The sequence below is a fragment of the Elephas maximus genome, chromosome 5 (genome assembly GCF_024166365.1).
Source record: "Elephas maximus indicus isolate mEleMax1 chromosome 5, mEleMax1 primary haplotype, whole genome shotgun sequence".
In the NCBI taxonomy this organism is placed as follows: Eukaryota; Metazoa; Chordata; class Mammalia; order Proboscidea; family Elephantidae; genus Elephas; species Elephas maximus.
In genome coordinates, this window is record NC_064823.1 from 73994847 (window position 1) to 74003979 (window position 9133).

Here is a 9133-nt window from a genome sequence, read left to right on the forward strand (position 1 = left end):
TGCATTCTAATTGCTCGAGTCTGGTCCTCTGACTTCCTATTGCGTTGTCTAATTCTGTAATTTTATTGTTAATCTTTTGGATTTCTGAATGCTGTCTCTCTATGGATTCTTGCAACTTATTAATTTTTCCACTATGTTCTTGAATAATCTTTTTGAGTTCTTCAACTGTTTTATCAGTGTGTTCCTTGGCTTTTTCTGCAGATTGCCTTATTTCATTTCTGAGGTCATCCCTGATGTCTTGAAGCATTCTGTAAATTAGTTTTTTATATTCTGTATCTGAAAATTCCAGGATTGTATCTTCATTTGGGAAAGATTTTGATTCTTTAGTTTGGGGGGTTGTAGAAGCAGTCATGGTCTGCTTCTTTATGTGGTTTGATATCAACTGCTGTCTCCGAGCCATCACTAAGATATTGTAGTTATTTATTCTATATTTGCTCACTGAATCTTATCTTGTTTTGTTTTCTTTCAATATACGTAGGTGGGCTACTAGATTGTGCTGTCTTGATTGTTGTAGCCCTTGACTTACTTATGACTTATTACCAGCTGGTTTGGGCTGTTACCAGATATATATGCCTGAGTCCATTCACTATTCTTGAGTAGAATCTGATTTTGGGTCATCAAGTGTGTGATGCACCCTTTCACCTATCCACCTTGAGAAGTAGTGGTGATAGTTGTGTGCACCAGATTCTAGTAGCAGCTGGGAGTGTGAATATAACTTTTATATGCACTGGGAAACCAAAAAATTTGTGTGACTCACTTTATTGAGATATTTGCTTTATTACAGTGGTCTGGATCCGAATGCACAATATCTTCTAGGTATGTCTGTATAAGTAAAATTGGGGAAATGCGAATAAGATCTGTGAGTTAGTTATTTCAAAGTCAATTTTCTGTTAGCAATATTGCACTATAGTTTTGCAAAATATTAGCACTGAGAGAAACTGGGCAAAGTGTACATAGGATATCTCTAAGTTATTTATTACAACTGCTTGTTAATCTACAATTACTTCATTGAAATTTTCAACTAAAGAAAAAAAGTTTGGTAGAATTAGTACTACAATTCTCATGGTACACATCTTATGGAAAGAGACCATTAGCCTTAAAAAAAATATTATTCTCTGGTGTCTCAGGCTAGAATCTCTAGAGAAGCAAAACCAGCGAAGTGTATAAATATATATACAGAGAGATTTATATCAAGGAAATGGCTCATGTGGTTGTAGAGGCTGGAAAGGCCCAAACTCATGTATCAGGATGGAGGCTTCTTCTGACTCACCTAACTGCAGGGACTGGTGAACCCAAGGTTGGCAGGTCAGACAGCAGGTCTCTGACTCACAGGCTATAAAAACTGACAGATTCCAAAATCAGCAGATGAGCTGTTGACTCAAGTCCCAAGAACTTGATGTCAGATGAACAGGAGCCAGCTATAGGATGTAGAGTGAACAAAGGCAAGTGAGTTTTCCAGAAAGTCCAGCTATATTGGATGCAGGCCACAATCCCATGGACCCTTTGAACTGATTGACTGCTCATAACAGATCTCATCAAGGAGGTGATTACATTATATCGGAACTCATTATGGAGGTGATTACATCATTACATAGCTGCCAAACAACATCATAAGTACCAAACCACTGAGAATCATGCCCAAACAAGTTGGAACACAACCTTAACCACCATAGTCCACCCCTTGTCAACTTGGCCAAGTCAACTTGGCACCCATACACATCTCTAAATAAAGACAATTATAAAGCCATACTTGCACATAACATGATACAACTAACACATGTACAACCAAGAATGCACTAGCCCTCTTTACATCTCATATTTTACAAGTGAAGGAAACAAAATATTTGATGCACACATACAAGGAAGAAATGCTCATAAAAATTACAGTCCTCATTTCTGCAACTGGTCCGGTGGTTGTCGCTGGTATTTAGAACTACCTTCTTCCACCACACATTCCGTATTTCCTTAACTCTCAACAAGCACCTACCTGAGCTGGTCGTGGTTCTTTGCCTGGTGGGGAGACCCAAACCTTCATTCCTGAAGGGTCCGGGCCATTAGTAGGTATGTCAGAATTGGGTTGCTGTAGTTTTCCATTGACTTTAATCACAGAGCAGTGTAGTACTAAGAGACATCCTAAGGGATCTCCTGTATTCCACACATATTCTTCTTTACCTTCATTATGTAATACCAATCCAATTTCCTCTAGGTAATCAGGATCAATCACACCAGCCAATACAGTAAGTCCCTTCTTTGCCTGTTGATCCAGAGGTAAGAGAAGCCCAAAGTAGCGGTGTGGCATTCTTAACTTCCAGTTCAATGGAATCAGTGTTGTGTCTCTTGGTGGGAGCATTCCTCCCTTTGGAACCAATATCCCTAGACCCTCAGGGAATAGGGTCGTGGGGACAGAAAACAAAAATCTTGGGAGTGGGTCACTAGGGGTAATAGTGAGTGGTGCCACACCCATTCCCACCCCTTGATTTCTTGGATCCATGAATCCTAGCTATAGGAGAAATAGCATCATATATTGGATGCTGGTTTAGAGTATATACAGCCTCCTGGAGAACACTGCCCCAATTCTGAGAGGTATTGTCATCTAGTTGGCATTGTAATTGTGTGTTTAGAAGGCCATTTCATTGCTCAATCCAGCCAGCTGCTTCAGGATTATGGGAAACCTTGTATGATCAGTAAATTCTATGAGCATAGGCCCATTGCCACACTTCATTTGTTGTGAAGTGAGTACCTTGATTCAAGGCGTGCTGTGTGGAATACCATGACGGTAGATAAGACATTCTATAAGCCCATGAATGGTAGTTTTGGCAGAAGATTTGCATGCAGGGAAGGCAAATCTATATCCAGGGCAAATGTCTATTCCAGTAAGAACAAAACGCTGCCCTTTCCGTGATGAATTGGTACAATGTAGTCAACTTGCCACCAGGTTGCTGGCTGATCACCTCAAAGAATGGTGTCATATCGGGGACTCAGTGTTGGTCTCCGCTGCTAGCAGATCAGGTATTCAGCAGTGCCTGTAGCCAAGTCGGGTTTGTTGAGTGGAAGTCCATGTTGCTGAGCCCATGCACAACCTCCATCCTTGCCACCATGGCCACTTTGTCCATGAGCCAATTGAGCAATGATGGGAGTGGCTGAAGAAAGAGGATGAATGGTTTCCACAGCACACATCATCCTATCCAATTGATTGTTAAAATCCTCTTTTGCCAAGGTCACTCTTCGGTGAGCATTCACATGAGACACAAATGTCTTCACTTCTTTGGCCCATTCAGAGAGGTCTATCCACATACCTCTTCCCCATACTTTCTTGTCTCCAATTCTCCAATCATGTTCCTTCCAAGCCCCTTACCATCCAGTCAAACCATGGGCCACAGCCCATGAATCAGTATACAATCGCACAACTGGCCATTTCTCCTTCCAAGCAAAGTGAACAACCCGGTACACTGTTTGAAGCTCTGCCCATTGGGAGGATCCCCTTCACCACTGGCTTTCAGGGAGGCCCCAGAAATGGGCTGTAGTGCTGTCACTGAGCACTTTCAGTGGGTGCCTATGTATTGTGCAGAACTGTCTGTAAACCAGGCATGAGTTTTATCTTCCTCAGTCAACTGATCATAAGGGGCTCCCCATGAGGCCATAGTTGCAGACTGGGAGGAGGACAGTATCATGACAGGTGTGGAGACCATGGACAGGTAAGCTGCTAGCTCAAGCCCCAAGAACTGGAGGTCAGATGAACAGGAGCCAGCTGCAGGATTCAGAGCAAGCAAAGCCTGCAAGTTTTGCCAAAAAGTCCAGCTATATCGGTTTTAGGCCACACCCCAAAGGAAACTCCTTTTCAACTGATTAGCTGCTCATAACAGAACTCATCATGGAGGTGATTACATTATATTAGATCTCATTATGGAGGTGATTAGGTCATTACATAGCTGCCAAACCACTGAGTATTATGGCCCAGCCAAGTTGACACACAACCTTAACAATCACTTGTGCCAAATAAATTTATGTTATACAATTAGCCTTTGGTATTAGACATTCAATCATCTGGACTCAGATCTGTGCTTGTGGAGAAACTTACAAAATATCCTAGAATATTATCTGTCAGAGAGCTTGAGATATCAGGAAAGAAACCTAAAACATTCACAGCATAAGAAGAGTGATAACTGGGAAGGTGAAAAGAAGTGAGTGATTTTCAAAAATTAAAACCAATCACCTTTGCGATGTTTGTGGACTGCATTATTTATTGATTAACTTAGATGTTTGCTTCTAGAGATTGATAGCCTAGCAGCTAGTGGGCCACTGAGAATTTCTGATCAGACACTGTACTAAGTGGTTGTAAGGCATATTGCTTAAAAAAAAGTTATCAACATGAGATGGTATTTGAAGCTATAGGTATAGATGGGGATTTATAGTAAGAAGAGAACCAAGGGTGAATCTTGGAAAATAACAGAATTTAAAGAGAGGGCAGAGAAAGCAGGCCAGATGATCTCAGTAGCAGAATTAAAAAATGGTAGTACCACTCTAAAGTTTATATGTCTGTTTTTGGAGAGTGGGAGTGGGTTTAGAAGGTGGATTGGACAGGACTTTCTTATTTTGACTCTATGTACTACTGTTTGACTGAAGTTTTATAATGAAACTATGTGTTCATATATTACTTGTATACTTTAAAATTAATTTAAAATAAAAAAAATAAGTATAAGGTACAAAATAAAAGGATGAGGCTTCACAAGTGGCAGATGGTGTAAGGATACTGGCTACTAAACCCAGAAAGAAGTAATGGATTGTTTGACTAGGTACTAGGACTATTATGTTGGTTGCCACACAAGAGGCCACAATGAACTGTTAACTGAATGATGTTTGGCAACTTCCTGAGGAAGAGTATAGAGACAGCCTTGGGCCCTGCTGTGGCATAGGGATGTGTATTGTCTTCCTGGAGCATCTTGCTGGAAAGTAATATAAAGTCTACAGTCTCATCAAATTTGATAGTCACTATCTGATTCTACTGATTTGTGGGGAAGGTCATCCATTCCTCGTGGAGGAAATCTAAGAAGTGTGTTAAGGGATTTTGAAGTGCTGGGCCACAAGCTGAAGTACTTAGGTATACAAACAGCATTCTCAACATTTTTTTCTTTGGTGAGTTGGAAATGGGAAGGTAGAAGAGTGATATATGTGGGTGCTTAGCTGCTGTGGAACAAAGAACTAGACTTGGTCTTCTTGTCTCTGGTTTCTGAAAATAACTCAAGCAATCAAGATGCCTTTCTTTTCCAAAATAGCCAGGCAAATACGGGTACACAGGCCCCACCTCTGGTAGAACTAACTTCAGGAAGAGAGGGAGGTATGATGCAATCATGCATTTTATTGAGGTGCCAATGACAAGGGAACTTTGGATCTTGTTGTTATTGGATGCCACTGAGTCAATTCCAACTCATACCAAAACCAAACCCGTTGCTGTGGAGTCGGTTCTGACCTATAGTGACCCTATAGGACAGAGTAAAACCGTCCCATATGGTTTCTAACACTCTGATCTAGACAAAGGTGGTGGTTACACAACATTTGAACATACTAAATGAAGCTCGTGGTGTCCTGGTGGCATAGTGGTTAAGAGCTTGGTTGCTAAGCAAAAGGTTGGCAGTTTGAATCCACGAGCTGCTCCTTGGAAACCCTATGGGGCAGTTCTACTCTGTCCTTTAGGGTCGCCATGAGTTGAAATTGACTGGACAGCAATGGGTTTTTTTTTTTTTTTTTTTTTAAATCTTTACAAAAGCAGATTGCCAGGTCTTTTCTCCTGTGGAGCCACTGGTGGATTTGAACTGCCAACTTTTTGGTTAGCAGCTAAGTGCTTAAACTTTCCTTTGGATACTTCCTGAAGTTGGGAGAGCATCCATACAAGGGAGAGTGTGGCACGACCCTGGGGACAATGGAGGCCCCATGCTGTTACCTCTCCCAGACCTTGTCTGATGTATCTCTTTGCATCTTTTCTGGTTAAAATGAATGTGAAACTGCAATTATAGGTAGTCTCTATGAGTTTTGTGAGTCACTCTAGTGAATTATTGAACCCATCTCGGGGGCAATGATAGCCCTCAGAGCCTGGTGTCTGCCTATTTGGCAGCTGATTAAAAGGACAGAGTCCTAAATTGTGCAGAGCCTGCCTTAGGTGTCTAGTATACAGAAGAGGGCTGTAGAAGAAGTAGTTTTGTGAAGAACTAAGGAGTTGATTCTGACTCATAACGACCCTATAGGGTTCCCATGGCTGTAATCCTTATGGTACATCTGTGGAAAGAGATGATGGAAAAGTTCAATATCATCAGTCAGAACAAGGCCAGGGGCTGAATGTAGAACAGTCCATCAATTGCTCATATGCAAGGTCAAGCTGAAGTTAAAGAAAATTAGAATGACTCTAAGAGAGCCACAGTACGATCTTGAGTATATCTCACCTGAATTTAGACACCATCTCAAGAATAGATTTGACGAATTGGATATTAATGACCGAAGACCAGATGAGTTGTGGAATGACATCAAGGACATCATATGTGAAGAAAGCGAGAGGTCATTAAAAAGACAGGAAAGAAAGAAAAGACCAAAATGGTGTTATAATAGACTCTGAAACTTGCCCTTGATCATAGAGTAGCTAAAGCAAAAGGAAGAAATGATGAAGTAAAAGAGCTGAACAGAAGATTTCAAAGGGTGATTAGAGAAGACAAATTATTATAATAACATGTGCAAAGACCCCGAGTTAGAGAACCAAAAGGGAAGAACACACTTGGCATTTCTCAAGCTGAAAGAACTGAAGAAAAAATTCAAGCCTCGAGTTGCAATATTGAAGGATTCTACGGCGAAAATATTAAACAACGCAGGAAGCATCAAAAGAAGATGGAAGGAATACACAGAGTCACTGTACCAAAAAGACCTGGTTTAACCATTTCAGGACATAGCAAATGATCAAGAACCGATGTTACTGAAGGAAGAAGTCCAAGCTGCATGGAAGGCATTGGGAAAAAACAAGCCTCCAGGAACTGAAGGAATACCATTTGAGATGTTTCAACAAATGAATGCAACACTGACTTGTCTATGCCAAGAAGTTTGGGAGATAGCTACCTTGCTAACCAACTGGAAGAGATCCATATTTTTGCCCGTTCCAGAGAAAGATAATCCAACAGAATGTGGTAATTATTGAACAATATCATTAATATCACACACAAGTAAAATTTTGCTGAAGATCATTGAAAAGCAGTTGCAGTAGTACATCCACAGCAAACTGTCAGAAATTCAGATTCAGAAGGGGACGTGGAACAAGGATATTATTGCTAATGTCAGATGTATGTTGGCTGAAAGCAGAGAATACCAGCAAGATGTTTAAACCAAAACCAAACCTGTTGCTGTCAAGTAGATTCTGACTCATAGTGACCCTATAGGACAGAGTAGAACTGCCACACAGGGTTTCCAAGGATCAGCTGATGGATTCGAACTGCCAACTTTTTGGTTAGCAGCTGAGCTCTTAACCACTGCACCACCAGTCTGTGTTTTATTGACTGTGCAAAGGCATTTAACTCTGTGGATCATAACAAATTATGGATAACATTGTGAAGAATGGGAATTCCAGAACATTTAATTGTGCTCATAAGGAACCTGTACATGGACTGTTAAGGACTGAATTATGTCCCACCAAAAATGTGTGTGTTAACTTGGTTAGGCCATGATTCCCAGTATTCTGTGGTTGCCTTCCATTTTGTGATTGTAATTTTATGCTAAAGAGGATTCAGGTGGGATTGTAACAACCTTAGCAGTCACATCTTTGATCCAATGTAAAGGGAGTTTCCCTGGGGTTTGGCCTGCACCACCTTTTATCTCTAAAGAGATAAAAGGGAAGCTAGCAGAGAGTGGGGACCTCATACCACCAAGAAAGCAGGACTGGGAGCAGAGCACGTCTCTTGAACCTGGGGTCCCTTTGCCTGAGAAGCTCTTTCACCAGGGGAAGATTGATGACAAGAAATCCTTCTCCAGAGCCAAGAGACAAAGCCTTCTCCTGGAGCTGACACCTTGAATTTGGACCTGTAACCTACTAGACTGTGAGAGAATAAATTTCTGTTTGTTAAACCCATCCACTTGTGCTATTTCTGTTACAGCAGCACTAGACGACTAAGACATAGACCAAGAGGCAGTCATTCAAATAGAACAAGGGGATACTACATGGTTTAAAGTCAGGGAAGATGTGCGTCAGGGTTGTATCCTTTCACTGTATTTATTCAATCTGTATGCTGAGCAAATAATCCGGGAAGCTGGACTGTGTGAAGAATGGTGCATCAGGATTGGAGGGCGACTCATTAACAACCTGTGTTATGCAGATGACACAACCAAAAGACTACTTACTGATGAAGACCAAAGACTACTGCCTTCAGTGTGGATTACACCTCAACATAAAGAAAACAAAAAAACCTCACAACTGAACCAATAAGCAACATCACGATAAACAGAGAAAAGATTGAAGTTGTCAAGGATTCCATTTTACTTGGATCCGCAATCAACATCCACATAAGCAGCAGTTAAGAAATCAAACGACGCATTCGTTGAACAAATCTGCTGCAAAAGACCTCTTAAAAGTGTTCAAAAGCAAAGATATCACTTTAAGGACACTTTCAATCACCTCATATACACACGAAAGTTGGACAATGAATAAAGAAGACCTAGTAAGAATTGATGCCTTTGAATTATGGAGTTGGCGAAGAATACTGAATACACTCTGGATTGCCAGAAGAAGGAACAAATCTTTCTTTGAAGAAGTACAGCCAGAATGCTCCTTAGAAACGAGGATGGCGAGACTTTGTCTCATGTACTTTGGTCATGTTATCAGGAAGGACCAGTCCCTGGAGAAGGACATCATACATGGTAAAGTAGAAGGTCAGTGAAAAAGAGGAAGACCCTCAAGGAGATGGACTAACACAGTGGCTGCAACAATGGGCTCAAACATGGCAACAACTGTGAAGATGGTGCAGAACTGGGCCGTGTTTCATTCTGTTGCACATAGGGTCGCTATGAGTCAGAACCGACTTGACTGCACCTACCAACAACAACAATCTTTATGGAAGCAGACTGCCACATCTTTCTCCCACAGAGCTGCTCATAGTTTCGAACAGCC